Source organism: Mchenga conophoros, linkage group LG19 (genome assembly GCF_057382185.1).
Source record: "Mchenga conophoros isolate Kocher_MC1m ecotype Shallow Benthic linkage group LG19, M_conophoros_male_GT1.1, whole genome shotgun sequence".
Classification (NCBI taxonomy): Eukaryota; Metazoa; Chordata; class Actinopteri; order Cichliformes; family Cichlidae; genus Mchenga; species Mchenga conophoros.
In genome coordinates, this window is record NC_140544.1 from 2365652 (window position 1) to 2381465 (window position 15814).

The following is a 15814-nucleotide window of genomic DNA, read 5'->3' on the forward strand; positions in this document are numbered from 1 at the left end:
ACAGCTATGCAGATGACACACAAATATATATCACAATGTCACCAGGAGACCGAGGCCCTGTACAGGCTCTTGGTAAATGCATTGAGGAAATTAATGACTGGTTGTGCCACAATTTTCTCCAACTAAACAAAAACAAAACTGAAGTAATAGTCTTTGGCGCCAAAGAAAAACGATTACAGGTCACCAGAGAACTTCAATCTGTACATCTAAAAACCACAAACCAGGCGAGAAATTTGGGTGTAGTGATGGATGCAGACCTAAACTTAGAAAAACACATTAAGACAATAACAAAATCAGCTTACTATCACCTCAAGAATATTTCAAGGATAAAATATCTGATGTCTCAACAGGACCTGGAAAAACTAGTCCATGCATTCATTTTTAGTAGGCTTGATTATTGTAACAGCATCTTTACAGGTCTACCTAAAAAATCAGTCAGACAACTACAGCTCATTCAGAACTCTGCTGCTCGAGTCCTCACTAAGACCAAAAAAGTGGACCACATCAGTCCAGCTCTGAGGTCTTGACACTGGCTGCCTGTCCGTCAGAGGATAGACTTTAAAGTCCTGATGCTGGCCTATAAAGCTCTGAATGGTTTAGGACCAAAATACATCAGTGACCTCCTGACCCAGTATGAACCTTCCAGATCCCTCAGGTCATCTGGATCCGGTCTTTTATCAGTTCCCAGAGTCAGAACCAGACACGGAGAAGCTGCATTCAGCTTTTATGCTCCTTATATCTGGAACAAACTCCCAGAAAGCCTCAGATCAGCTGAAACACTCAGTTTATTTAAATCCAGGTTGAAGACTCACCTGTTCTCAGCTGCATTTGAATAAAGCACCAAATCCACACTTTTAAGCTTAAATTTCAAAACTTACACTAACTACTGATCTTATCTATTTCTGATTTTATCTGTTTTGATTTTATATACTGTTTTGTTTGTTTGTTTGTTTGTTAAGTGGGTTTAGAGCTCTGGGTAGCTCCCCAGCTGGGTCTAGACTGGGTCTAGAGAGTATTTTAAATTCAGGGAATTTAAAATAGAAAGTAGCTCGTCCACAGAAGGACTGGTAGCTCCCCTTACGATAAGGGTTCAGATCGCGCGAACAGGTGTGAAATGTGTGTGTTTAGTTAGTTTGTTTGTTTGCTTGTTTTAATCAATTTTAAATCATGCTTTTTATTTGTTTTTGTTTCTAATGTCTCTGTAAAGCACTTTGAATCACCTTGTTGTTGAATTGTGCTATACAAATAAATTTGCCTTGCCTTGCCTTGCCTTGCCTTGCCTTGCCTTGCCTTCTCCCGGAGCATCAAAGTGCTTTATACGACATGCCTGCTTCACCGATTCATACAAGCACTCTTTCAATGCAGAAGTGATCTAACATTCATACTCGCATCAACTTGAGGTTAGTATCTTACCCAAGGATATTTGGCATGCAGATGGAGCAGCCAGGAATCGATCACCACCAACCTTCCGATTAGTAGAAGACTTGCTCTACCTTCTGATCTACAGCCACCCCAAACCAGCCATTCATTCCAGCTGAGTGCAAATGTGGTCATCGTCAAATCTAAAAAATTATTTATTTTACATTGGGGCAGAATAATCCTCTGATCTATGCAACGAACCAAAGGGTAGTCAACCCCTAAGGTTGAAGCAAGAAGAGGAGAGGAGTGCAGAGAATCGCCCGTCCTGGAAGATTAGTTGTTTAACTGTAAAGAAGGTAAAAAGCCCTAGTCTGAGCACAAAGGTGGAAGCAGGAAACAACCAGAATGGGGATTGGGGGAGGCTCAAAATTCACGCTGATCTCATGAGAGGTCTGAGAGAATTAGCTTTAATAATAGCCTGTAATTTTTATACTTTGACAAGTGCCCAAACACAGCAGTCATCCCATATATGGCCCACCCGTTAAAGGGGGACAGAGGGTCCAGAGAGGGAAAGAAGCATGATAACTAAGAGAACTGACAAAAATTAAAGATTTCTGGTGTCGCTCCCCTGTCAGCACCTCAAAGAACTGTTTCCGGTCGCTACTCCTGTTCCCAGGGCAGCTGAGGCGCCACTGGTCCTCAGACCCGCGTATGTTTTCTGGGTGGAAACAGAGGGCGTCCAGGCAGTACCTGTGCCAGTCCTGGCTCCCAGGGTCAGGGTAGCCGCGACCCAGCCTTCTCCTGCACCCTTACCTACTCCTCAGGCTCCTGCACCCATGCCGGTTCCTAGGGTGAGGCCAGCCAGGGTACAGCAGAGCTCCGCACCTGTACCAATTTTTCGGGTGGGGATGGCTAGTGTTCGGCAGGCGTCTGCACCTGTTCATGTCTGAGCTACAGGCTCAGCCAGACATGTCCAGCATCCTGCACCCATCTGCAGCTGCCTTGCCACCATCTGGTCCAGCTCCATCTCCAAAGCAAAGCAAAGGGTGGATATTTTGAAGAATCTAAAATATAAAACTTTTTTGAGTAATTTCACACCGCTGATATTTACTGCTCTTGGGAGGTAATTACTGAAATAAGCTAACTGCATCCTTGTAATATATATTAGTGCAATATTAGTAGACCACCCAAAAAATCCCACTAGCATGGGTGTATGTATCAAAATGATGAATAAATTGCAACCAATTGAGTTAATTGACTATTTTATTTCCTCAGAAATAAGAAGTGGCGGAGCATTACTCCATTGCCTTCTGGCTGCACTACACCCCTGTGGTGAGGTGACATCTTTTTTGTAGGGATGCACCGATACCGTTACTGAGTACTTAATAAAAACATGATTTAAATTTACAGGTAACAGCTTTAGTCATATAATTTAACAAAAAAACAAGGGACTAGTTTGGAATTAAGAACATTTATTTAAAATGAAAAGCATGTTGTATCCAACATATTACAGAATAAATAATTATTAAAAAAATGTAAACAGTGACAGCGCAACTCAAGTATTTTTTTCAGTTTGTTATAAACTCTGCCGCTTTGGACAACACAAGGGGCATTAATAAACATCTTTGCTATTTAGTGCACAATATTTGAATAAACTAACAACCACCAACATAGAACTGTGACAGTCAGTGCAACTGAGGTAGGTATTAACATCAAGTCTAAGACGACTCACTTAATGGAGCATATTTAGAAAAAGTGAGTGGCAGGTTTTTTTTTTTAAAGAAAAGTAGCTGTTATGGCCCTGTCCATAATCTGTTTTGGTGGCTGTTATTGTCTGTGTCTTTAAGTCTTGGCAGGCCCCGGATTGGATGAGCTGACGGCTGCCGATTGGTCCGCTGATCATGTGGTCGCATTCAAAATCCATCACCAGCAGTTGTCCCGGGGCAGCCACTGACAGCAGCAGCAGACCTGACCCTGGCCTCCAAAACCTGAGACATTTGTGCGACTTTCTGAGTTCTGTATATAGTGTGTACATTAGTTTTCATTGTAAATAGCACTGGAACAGAAGGGGTGAGCTGCCTTATTGTTTTCCTTGCACTGTTTTCTCCTGTTTATTTCAATTAGGGAGTTAGGTGTAGCGCTTGTCTTTTGTTTGATGTTTGATTTCACATAGGGTTTTAGATAGCACCTCCTCCTGACTTAGCTTGTTTTGTTTGTTATTTTGGCCTTTGTTCACCCCGGAGCTTCATTTTTGCAGTGTAGAAAAATAAACCACCATTCACTAAGAAATTGGTTTTCCCTCTGTGTATGGTTTTGGGGACCAATGCGGGGCAATCTTTTCAAACTTATGTTGCGTTCCTGTACCCCTAGACTGGGGCGTAACAGTAGCTTTTCTGCATTATCAGCAGTCAGCCTGGTTCTGTTTTCATCTATAATGTGTGACACTGAGCTAATAAGCCTGTCACTTTCCACACTGCTCCATGGGGCTGAGAGGTATTTACGGGCCATTTTAGCCAAAATGGGGAACCTGATTTTGTTGACACCCCAGTACTTCAGGGGACTGTCTTCACGAGGGCTTGGGGCCTCTCTGAGGTATGTGTCGAGCTCAATGGCAGCACCTGCTACCAGCGGCTGTGGTGCCTGGGGCTGCTCCTTAGTGATTTCTTCAAATACAGTGTCCAGACTGCTGCTAGTGCTGGCCTGGGCCTTGAGGAACACTTTAGCAGGAGGTTCTGCAGCTCCTGCTTCAGGTGCAGCTTGGCCTCCGGAGGAGTGTTGTTGGGGAAGAAGCAATCTTTATACCTGAACAAAATTAATGAATGTATTAATATGTGGAAAAATAGGACTGATTTTAGTTTCCCCTAAACCACTGTCACAAATGCCAGCCATTTGGCTTTCTGGTAGTAAATGTATTTCATATTATACATATTGCATACTTTTGTATTTGTGTATTTTAGTTACAAAAATATAATATTTCAGATGGAAATTAATCTTACATTTAGTACTGTAGTTTATCATTGAATACCTATAGCACACAGACTTTACCTTGGGTCAAGTATGGTGGAGATGAAGTACAGTGGGTTGGTCTCGACGTCACTGAAGCGCTTCTTGACAGCTGCCAGTAAGGTTGCTTTCATTGTCTTGACGCCGTGGTCCTCGTCTGTTTCTCTGTTTAGAAGTCTTACTAGCACAGTCACAGCTGGGACGACATCAGAGGCTAGTGCGTCGTAGCTGCTCACTTTTTTAGTTAGTTCCTCAAAGGGGGCGAGGATGGCAACAGTCTTTTTCATAAGAGCCCATTGGTGAGCGGTGAGATAGGGAGTTCATGTTCAGACACATGCTCTATGAGGGACTGGAGCATGTAATACGTGCTGTTCCAGCGCGTCTGTACATCCTGCTGCAGTCTCTTTATTGGCTGGTTGAGCTGTCCCTGAATGTCCTCGAGGCGGGAGTAGGCTAAGGCGGAATGTTTAAAATGCCCAACTATTTTCTGCCCCACTGCTATAGCATCAGCTATGCTCCTCTGTGCTAATAAGCCCTCGTGAACTTGTGCGCGACTGTCATGAACCAAGCAGCCAGGAACACACAGGCACAAATGTAAACTTCAAAAAATGGGTTTTATTATACCCCCAAAAAGGACAAGTCTTTAAGAACCAAGTGGGCCCATAAAAGAGGTTAACTCAACAGACCGCTACTCAAAAATCACTTAACAAAAACATAACTCAACAAACTGACCTGCCCAAATGAGAAACAGCTCCAGTTATATAGCAAATGAATAAACCATTATATACACCAAAGGTGAAAACTAAAGAGATAACAGATAACCATCATTCAAGAAGAACCCCATTCCCCCTGCATGATCACAATAGATGGTCCATTCCACTTTATTGGCTTCTGCATTTAAACCAGCTCCACCCTCAGCCTCCTCTTTCAGCCAAACCAGGAAGGACTGGAGCGGAGGTCAGGTAACTCAGAAAGAGCAGAAATATAATCAATATAACATACCTGTATAAAATAACAAACAATGCAAAGGAAAGTCTATGCCACTATTTGGGCTATAGCTTAGTGCTGTCATGCATTACAGGTAAACTCAAAATATCAAATTAATTAACTTATGATCACAGAAACTTTAGAGCATAACGTAAACATAAGACAAAAGACCAAATGAATATTACCTAAGTATCTCAGTTGTGTGGTTGCATGCATCCATCACAGCGACACACGGCAGACTTGGGAGCCCTGCGTTATTCATGGATTTTATCATGTTTTTGGCATTGTCACCAAGCACAACATGTACTGATGTTTTAGGTATACCCCATGTCTGGAGCATTTCCGCAAACACATGCACTATAGCCTGGCTGGTGTGCGAGCCGCGGAATTGTTTTGCATGTAATATGGCTCGTTGTGGCGTGAAACTCTCGTCTATCCACTGGGAGGTTAGGCTAATTAGTGACACGGGGCTAACACTGCTTGTCCAAATATCTGTGGTGAAACTAAACGCAGAGGAGGCTTCCAGTAGGCTGTGGATATGTTTTTTCACGAGCCACTAAACTCGTGTAGTTTAGGCAGCTCCGTGTTAGTCATGTAGCGGCGGCTTGGACATCATATCTGGGCTCCAGAACATGGAGGAGATGCAGGAATCCGACATTTTCTACCTCCGAGAGTGGCTGGTCACTCAATGCAATGTACTCGATAATTGTCTGTGTTATTTTCACAGCACGTGGATTGTCTCTGGACATTTTCTCTCGTCTTGCAAGAGTTTGCTGCAGCATGGGTTGTGTTGGTTTAGAAGCGTGGGTAAACTCTTTGTACTCATTGCCGTGTTGGGATTTTAGGTGCTTGATTAAATCACTTGTGTTAAATGCGCTACCTTTTGAGCCTCCTCTGGACAATTTTGCTGAGCACAATTTGCAGTCGGCCTTTGTTTTGTCGTCTTCACTCACTTTGAAATAGTTCCACACGGCTGACATGTCTCGCCTCGCCTTCTCCCTGCTGTGAGCTGCAGCCGGGGCCTGGGGGCGGGGACTCTGCGCCTGTGATTAACCCCTTACACGCCGCTCAAACATAGACATTTCTCAGAGCGTGGAATCGGTCCCCGGTATCGGGGGACTTTTAAGGAGTACAAGTACTTTAGAAAATGTGGTATCGAGGCAGATACCAGATACCGGTATCGGTGCATCCCTAATAATTACTCTTACTCTTTTCAGTCGCTATCCACAACAGCCAATTGGTTTACTTGGCTTATTACACCCACAATTTAGTTGCTCTAACGCAGTGGGACAGATCATACACCGCCTCTTTGTCTACAACAGCAAATTGACACTGAGAATTCAAACAACTTGGGAAACAGACGATTTAGATAAGCTCCAATATGCACACTTTGATTTAACAGGTGGTGCTTACCTTTATTTGAAAATGACCCGGGCCTCTGTTCACTTTGCTGGTTGAGCCCCCAGACTGCCCAATCTGTCTTCCTTAGCCTATCGCAATCCCGGATGAGCCCCCAGTTGTTAAATATCAACACTTCACAGAGTTCTTTTGATTCCTCAGAGGCATCCGATGGAAGACAAAACACTGCTCATGTCACGGTTCTGGGTCATTTCGACCCAGCATTTTGAGTTCTTATCTTTTGGTTTGATTTTGTATTATGGGCTATTCTTAATCTCTGGTTGTGTCTTGTTGATTATTATTATTCTTCGTCTGTTTCAGTTAAGGGTCTTGTTCTTGTACGCTCGTGTTTAGTATAGCTTTAGTCCTGTGTTAAGTCTGCGTCTTTGTGAATTGTTTCCTGTTTTACTTTGAAAGTCGGTGTCCTTTGTCAATGTATTGAGTTTTGCTTCCTCCTGGTCTTGTCATTTCTGATTACTCCCAGCTCCTCCTGTGCCTAGTTCCCCTCGTTATCCCTCTGTGTATTTAAGCCCCGTGTTTCTCTTTGTCAGTGTGGCGTTGTCTGTGTTTCGTCCCTCAGGTCATGTCAAGTGTTTTTTCAAGATTCGTTGCAGGTCACGTTCTTAGTGTTTATGTCAAGTCAAGGTTTTCTCATGGTTTTTTTCATGCATCTGCACCGAATCTTGTTCATAGTCCTCATAACCATAGTCTCCCTAGTTCTCATAGTTAGTCATACTGTTCTCCAGTTCAGGTTCTAGTTAAGTTTAATCTCTGTCCCGGCTGTTTTTGTCATGTCATTGTTTCAGCCACAATAAAAGCTCGCTTTTCGTTTGAGATTCAGTTTCATCTCCTCATCTGTGTCTGCACCTGGGTCCACCTCACTCTCTCCACTCGGTCTGCCCCGCAGACTGTGACAGCTCAGTAGACCACTTAACACTTTATTTCGCTTTCACAGTACTTCTAGAAGGGAGATGCGTCCTGCATGACATATTGCTGTGGTTCTCAAAATGGTGATGCGGGCTTAACAGTTTTATTACGGAAGCTCTCTCATTCTAGTCTAAACAACAGTGTCTCAGTAACTTTCCACTAGAAGATGGTCCCCTGTTATCTACTTTTTCCCAGGCAAGCGTGAGCAAGAGTCTACAGCATTCCACTCCCCAAGGACACATAGTCTAATGCCTTTATTTTTCAGGGCTGTGTCCACTTAATACTATACTATATAACTTTATGACACTTATTAATAAAAGCATAGCATTATTGAGGCACTTCAAATAATTTTATCTCAACAGGACAGACTTTCAGTCTTGAAAGGGGTCCGTTCGGCCACACGAAAAACACTTTTAACATCACTGTCCATGGAAACTACTTAAAAGTTCATAATCAGTTTCAGCCACACAAGACCTAGCCAAAGCATGGAAACATTCTCGAAAAGTCCATAACTTGGTCCCAAGTCAAACACTGAGAAATCTGTTATAGCAGGCTCAGTGACTAGACTAGCAGGTAACTGCTGGGCACCAGCTGTGCTCACCCGAGGTGTTATGAAGCTCTTTAAACTACAAGTCACATTTCAAAATAAATTCATACAGGGCTTTATTCTATATACCTGAATTACTTTGTCTACCTCACACCCATAGTGTCACGGTTTGGCATGGCAGACTGTGGGGGTGTAGGGAAGGAGGACCCAGGCGCAGTGCTCGGTGTGCGAACAGTGCGTTTATTTACAGTGTATGGTGCAAAACAACAATAAGTCCCCGTGTTTCCCAAGACTCCCGTGTCGTGTCCTCCTTGTGCTCTCTGCTCCGTGTCTGCACTCCCGGTGCTCGCTGCCCTTGGGGCCTCCTATGCTCCTCCCAGAGGTGTGGACTCGAGTCACATGACTTGGACTCGAGTCAGACTCGAGTCATTAATTTTATGACTTTAGACTTGACTTGAAAAAATGTTGTAAGACTTGTGACTTGACTTGGACTTTTACACCAATGACTTGGGACTTGAATTGGACTTGAACCGGTTTACTTGAAAAGACTTGATATTTTACCCCAAATACAAAATTTAACATGCATATTATATAGAGATTGAAAATGTGACGTCATTCACGGGTAGAACCGCAAAGGATTCTGGGAACTCGTGGCAAGCGGTACTAGCGCACGCAGGCTTTCAATTAAAATCAGTTATACAGCGATAAAAAGAAACACAAGAAGCCGTTGTATTATTAACTGCAATAGCCGGTCGCATGACAGCCACGGGAAGCCGACGGGTAAAGAGATCGGTTGTTATCGGATTACGTCGTTGAAGAGAAATTGTTCGAGCCATGTTTCCGAAGTAACAAAGAGGCGACTGGATTGCAGCCATTCAAAGGTCAAATATAACGTCCCAGAACCCTCCAGCTCACAGGTTAGTCTGCTCCAAGCATTTACACAAAGGTCAGTGTTTTTTAGTAGTTAATACGTCACTTTCATAACATAACTGGTGATATAGGTTACAAGCAAGTCTGGCGCTGAACAGAAATTGTCGCGCTATGCTCCTTTATTTATTGTGCATAAATAGTGAATTGTCCTGACACAATATTGCGTTTCGCCTCTGTTATTATGGTACATTGACAAAAACATATACTTTTATTCACAGGATAAAACAGGTTTTTTGTATCACTAATTGCCCAGTACGATTACAGCATACAGTATTATTGTCACTGCTACATTTCTGTGATGCTACCAGAAATTATTTCCACTACTAATTAATTACCGTTGAGCTCAAAAGTCCTATTAATAAACGGTTAACGAATGTGTATTTATGACGACGATTTGTGAGACTGGTAAACTTATGATACGTACGATGGTCTTTCGTTCTACACGGTGCATTTCAAGGTCCTGCACCCATCCGTCGGTAAACTGTACCTGGGCTTGTTGCAGTGACCTGAAGTTACTAAACTTCATGAGTGTGTGCACTCACTCCAAGAACCGTATGATTATAAATATGCATATAAATATGCTACGATGAGATAGCTGACTTCATCTAACTAGCAAATGTTGTCCAGGCTACGTTGGTGATACGGTTTTTTTAATGTGTATGATATTTTTGTCATGCGATTTTAAAGCCGGTCCTACAACCGCATCCAAGAATGACATGCAGCTTATCTCAGAACTGTCGGTGAAAATTATTCTTGGAGCTAGGTTTAATTGAGCTGCATTTTAAAGAGGTGCAATTTCACAATTTGTGTATATTTTCTAAGTTAACTATTTTGTCATGTGTTGAGAAAAACACAGATTTTAAAATTACATGGTCTAATATTTACATTTAGCATAACTGCAACATTATTTTTTCGTTGTTTTTTTTTTTTTTTTAAAGACTCGAAAGGACTTGAAATTCAAAGTTTCAGACTTGTGACTTGACTCGGACTTTTACACCAGTGACTTGAGACTCGACTCTGACTTGCCTGACATTACTTGAGACTTGACTTGAGACTTGAGGATAAAGACTTGAGACTTACTTGAGACTTGCAAAACAATGACTTGGTCCCACCTCTGGCTCCTCCTGCGGGAAACAATAGCGGCAGCTGTCAGGACGCTTAATAGCAGGCATGCACTAAACGACTAAACCTAAACTGGGTGACTAACGTGGAGTCTCATGCAATGATCCCACGTCAGTGGGAGCTCCAAGACTCTCCTAAGTAGCTCCCCCGACAAGCCCTGATCAGCAGCAGGTGTGTGGCTTCGGGTGTGGCCAGTACCAACAGGGCCACACCCACCGGGCCTGAAGGCGCCCGCAAATCTGTGTTCACAGAAACACCGGCATCTGTACACACGTGTACACACATACACACATACACACACACAGAGTTGTGGCAGCAACACCAAAAATACATATACAATACATATAATATAACATAAGTCCATAGTTGCTCAGAGGACCCTGACACACAGCCAATTTAGAATCACCAATTAATCTAGCATATTTGACCTAGCATGTCTTTGGTATGTGGTAGGAAACACCTGGTCTCCTCCTACAATGTATTCCAAAGAAGCACAGGGAGAACATGAAGAGTTAAGATTAAAAAAAATAAATAAGAGAGTGATATCAAATAAAACCTCTCAATGTGTAGTATATGATAATGACTTTTTTTTTCTAGACTAGAGATGTTGTGTCTGAAATCTGCGACAATGTCTCCTGCATTTATGCTTTAGGAGACTTTGTCTCCTAATGCTCTCATGACCAATGGGACCACTTTTTGTTTTTTTTCACACCCTTCTAGTATGTGTTGAATAGTCTCCGGGGCACCGTTGTACAGTCTGCAACATGGTCCTGTTTCCAAGTTCCAATAGGAGACACTATCAAAGATGGTTAAAAACCAGACAAGGAGCAGAAGACCAAAGCCTAGCAGATAACAACATCAAAAAGGAGGAGGATGAGAACATACAGAAGTACAATGGGGCCAAATGAACACACAAACACATGTATAGAGATTGACAGACCACGTGACTTGCACGCGTTGCATTGTAGGTACCAGTGGCAGCAAAATCAAAACACTGCATCAAGCGCTAGCATTTCCAGCACCGGTAACCATTCATTCTGCAGTTTTAATCCCTACTTGCATTTTATTTGCCCCCAAAACAGTTATGTACAAAACGAAGGAGAAAGCGGCAGGTCTGACACAGACAGACTTGATGAAAAGGCAAAAAAAAAAAAAAAAAAAAAAAAGGTACGAGGAAAAAAAATCAAAGGAGTGAAAGGGTTAGACCCATACAAGCATAAGAGTGGCCGTTAGCGTGCTGCCCAGCTTTCATCACGCTCATATTTATAATTATATGGTCTTAAGTGTGAGTGCATACACTCATGAAGTGTTTAGTAACTTCAGATCCCTGCAACAAGCCCAGTTCCAGTTTACCGACGGATGGTTACAGGACACTGACATGTTCAGAATAGCCAGATATGTAGGTGGTTTTATTCTAAGTGAAGGGAAACCCCTCAAAAAACGGACAGAGCAGTGGAGTAGCCAAGGCAAAAGAACAATATAAAACTCGATTACGAAAATATAATTTATTTCACAATTTATTTATTTTTTAAAACAGTTAAACACCCCTGGCCAGGGAGAACACACAGTAAAAACATAAAAACAACACAAAAAATCCAGTGGCGTCAGCCACAGCATTAAAATCCACTAAAATCGGAGCGAGGCAAAGAAAACCCAGCGATGTCCCCGGCCGTCCTGTCTCTTCGCTCTGGAGTACTGGAAGACAGAGGGGGCAGCGACAGTCACTGTTCTTTCCAGTGAAAGGGATTTCTTGTACTACCGTGTGTCTCAGGACTTACCCTGCAATCCAGTCCCTCCGTCATGTTGTCCGATCACCACAACATAACCTAATAGACCTACACCTTAGTTCACAGATTCACTTTGTCTCGGGTTTATTTCTGGGATTTCACACAACCCAGGATTCAAATCATGAATAGATAATGGACTTGGATTTACATCATTATGAATGAAATGCGCTCTATTTGGAAGCAGCCGCCCCCCTCCCCTTTCGATGGGTTGTGTGTGAGACTTTAAATCATCAAACTGTAAATTATAAATTGTTATTGAGCCCTTTACCCCTTTTGTTTTATTTTGCGAGTTGATTATTAGATGCTGCTCCAGCCAGCCCGAGAATCCCCCGCCGCCCCGCCCTCTCCTCTCTGCGCCGCAAGCAGCAGGCGCACCTCGCAAACGGAGGGCGCCCTTACTCCCAGCAAATGGGCGATAGAAAACCGCTCAGTGCCTGTGCCATTCCCAATATGCGCTGGCATGATGTCGGGGCAGCATATTTTTTCCCCCCGCATCTCAGAACAAAAGAGAGAAAGGATTCAAATTCTATATTTCTCAGTATTTGTATACAGCGGTCCCTCGTTTATTGCGGATGTTATGTTCTAAAAATAACCAGCGATAGGTGAAATCCGCAAAGTAGCCAACTTTATTTTTTACAATTATTATAGATGTTTTAAGACTGTAACGCCCCTCACTACACACTTACACTTTTCTCATACAGGCATGAACATTTTCACACTTTTCTCTGTTGTTTAAACACTCTCAAAGTTCAAACCTTTGTAGAAAAATAAGTCGAGTATTATAGAAAGAAACCAAAGATCAAACCCTGTTTTCAGGTCCAGAACATGGGAATAGAGCAGCTGCGAGATAATTCAACATCAATGAATCAGCGATTGATGTAGCGATTCTGTACTGTGCAGGAGAGAGGGCACGGAGGAGATCGACAGTGGTCTGCAGCCAATCAGGACACAGAACACAATGCACTGTAAAAAGAAAAAAAGCATGCAAAATTGCACTAAAAAAATCCACGAAACAGCGCAGCCGCGGAAGGCGAATGGCGTTATAGCGAGGGACCACTGTAATTTTGAAGGTAAGTCACAACATACCCTTTGTAAATACTAATGTATAGAAATACTTACCAGCACGATACATTTATTTTTTTGTGGCTTTTTTTTCACGGTTTGTTGACATGCTGTGTAGGTGTGTACTTGGCTAGCTGATATCAACATAACTGGAAACATTTGACTATTGTTCACCTGTAGTTTGAATGCTGAACATTTGCCGATGTGTCTTCTCATTTTGTAATGAAGTTCTGCTTGTGTTGACTGATGTAAACAACCAATCGATCTACAAGCTTCAAAAGTCAAAATTGATCATTTTATTTTTTTTATGACAGCAGTGGTGAGTGGTTAGCATTATCTCGTGCACAGGGTCTATGGCCCGTGCGCACTGGCCACTCGTACCTACAATCCTTTGCGGTTTTACCCCGGAAATGACGTCATATTTTCGATCTCTATAGAGATTGAAAATGTGACGTCATTCAGGGGTAAAACCGCAAAGGATTCTGGGAACGAGTGGCAAGCAGTACTAGCACATGAAAACAGTCACACAGCGATAAAAAGAAACACAAAAAATGGCAAGAAGATGTTGTATTATTAACTGCAATAGCCGGTTGCATGACAGCCACGGGAAGCCGACGGGTAAAGAGATCGTTGTTATCAGATTACGTAGTGGAAGAGAAATTGTTCGAGCCATGTTTCCGAAGTAACAGAGCCGACGGATGGTCTGGATTGCAGCCATTCGAATACCAAACATAACGTCCCAGAACACTCCAGCTCACATGTTAGTCTGCTCCAAGCATTTCCACAAAGGTAAGTCTTCTGTTGTAGTTACTACGTAATTTATCATAACATAATTGTTGATGTAGGTTACAAATAAGTCTTAATTTGAATTGAATTCGTTGCGCTATGCTGCTTTGTTCACTGTGGCTTTGCGGGCTAATGTTTGTTGTGTTTTGTAGGAAAACCGGCCTGCAAAATGCTGGAATGCGATCCAGACTGGGCCCCTCTATCAACCTGGGTCATACCGAGTGTAAAGCTGCTACCACGGCGAGATTTGATCGGTTAACAGAGACAGCGATATCAAAACAGCCACGAAAAGTCCCGCATATGTGTGCCCAAGTGTTGTATTGAAGCAATCAAGAGATGAATAACGGTTTTCCAGTATGTTGTTTTGAAATTATTTTTTTTGCATTGTTGATTTGTTTTTCACCGAAGCAGCTAATAAAGCATAATGGAATACAATTTTGCCTCTTTCTTGTAAGATTCTATAATAGAATGAAACAATAATGCCAGTTATAAATACAGAAAAAATAAATTGAATGAATTACGAAACACTCATTTTATTTCTATTAGATCTGAAAATGTTGTGTAATACTACAACCTGAAACGATAAATAGATTATCTCCTGCGCAGGCCAACGCAAAGGGAAAAAAATTAACAACAGCTGTGAAATGGAATAGTCCAAATCACCAAAGTAAACTGGACCTGGGCTTGTTGCAGGGGTCTGAAGTTACTAAACATTTTGTGAGTGTATGCACTACAACTTAGGACCATATAATAATAAATATGTGCGCGATGAAAGTTGGGCAGCACGTCCTTACTCAACTCTGTATGCTCGTATGGGTCTCACTCCTTTGATTTTTTTTTTCCTCGGCTCTAGATCAGAGGTCGGCAACCTGCGGCTCTTTAGTCCTTATAGTGCGGCTCCTCGTTGTTTGGTAAAATAAATTAGAAGTATTTAGCTGAAGTGTATTTTGTTTATGTTACAAGTCCCATTGTAAACGTATCACGGCAGACCCGACGATGTTTACATGAACACGCTTTACAGCATCTCTTTATTGACCACTAACGTTGCAACCGACAACACAGCACGTTCGCTTTGTTTGGCCTACTAACATGGCGACTCGACCAAAAAAACCTGGTCACGCCCCCTCTCGTGACATCACGCTCCAAAACCCTATATGTCCCTTCCCATTGCTTTTCTTAATTTTGATATTACTATCACTGTTTTCACAAAAAACCCAGAACAAACAAACAAACAGCAAATCCTCAATGATAGATTTTTTTTAATGTTACTTTTATTTAACATCCATTGGTATGGCTCAGAAGCAGAGAAGTTATGGTACTTTTCACCCACTGAAAACATTTGTTAAGATGTGAAAGCAACAGTTTGATGCTATATCAGGTAAGAATCGAGAACACAGCATTTGGTGACGTTTGCTGTCAGGGTTTTGTTAAAAGAAACCAGTAGCCAGGCTTCTGCTTGTCTGAATGCTGTCATTGCATCCTGTTTTCACTTACATTTCACACAGACCTATTTCAGAATCAGAATCAGAATACTTTATTCATCCCGAGGGAAATTACTGCGGTAAAGTGAGCCGTCATTTGTGAGCCGCGGTCAAGCCAGCCGCCTCCTATCCGCCGCATAAATTTCCTTGCGCTTTTACACCAGTCTTTACGGTAGCGCCTTTTCGCTTTATATCCTGATTGAAAGCCTAGACTCGCGCACACATGCACGCGCGCACATAAATTACAATGGAACAGCCCAATACAGCCATCGTGACAGTCTGGTTGCATATTCAAAAATTCATTAAAAATCATTATTAAAAGTTGATGCCAAGCTTTCAACACAATCCTCTTCTCGGACACCTACTTTACCTCTGGGCCAGTTTTTACCCAGATTTACTGTAATATTACTCAGAAATCACAGTAA

The 15814-nt window shown here is 42.3% G+C and overlaps 1 protein-coding gene and 1 pseudogene across 1 annotated transcript in view; one reads left to right on the forward strand and one right to left on the reverse strand.

The window, feature by feature from the left end:
* Positions 1–2299: 2299 nt before the first annotated feature.
* LOC146551455 (zinc finger BED domain-containing protein 4-like) lies at positions 2300–4496 on the reverse strand (annotated as a pseudogene).
* Positions 4497–12994: 8498 nt separating this feature from the next.
* LOC146551456 (endoribonuclease Dicer-like) overlaps positions 12995–15814 on the forward strand; it is a 48528-nt gene continuing 45708 nt past the window's right edge. The window contains exon 1 of the mRNA XM_085256494.1: positions 12995–13130. The gene's annotated coding sequence lies outside the window, so the exon portion shown is untranslated. The remainder of the gene's footprint in view (positions 13131–15814) is intronic.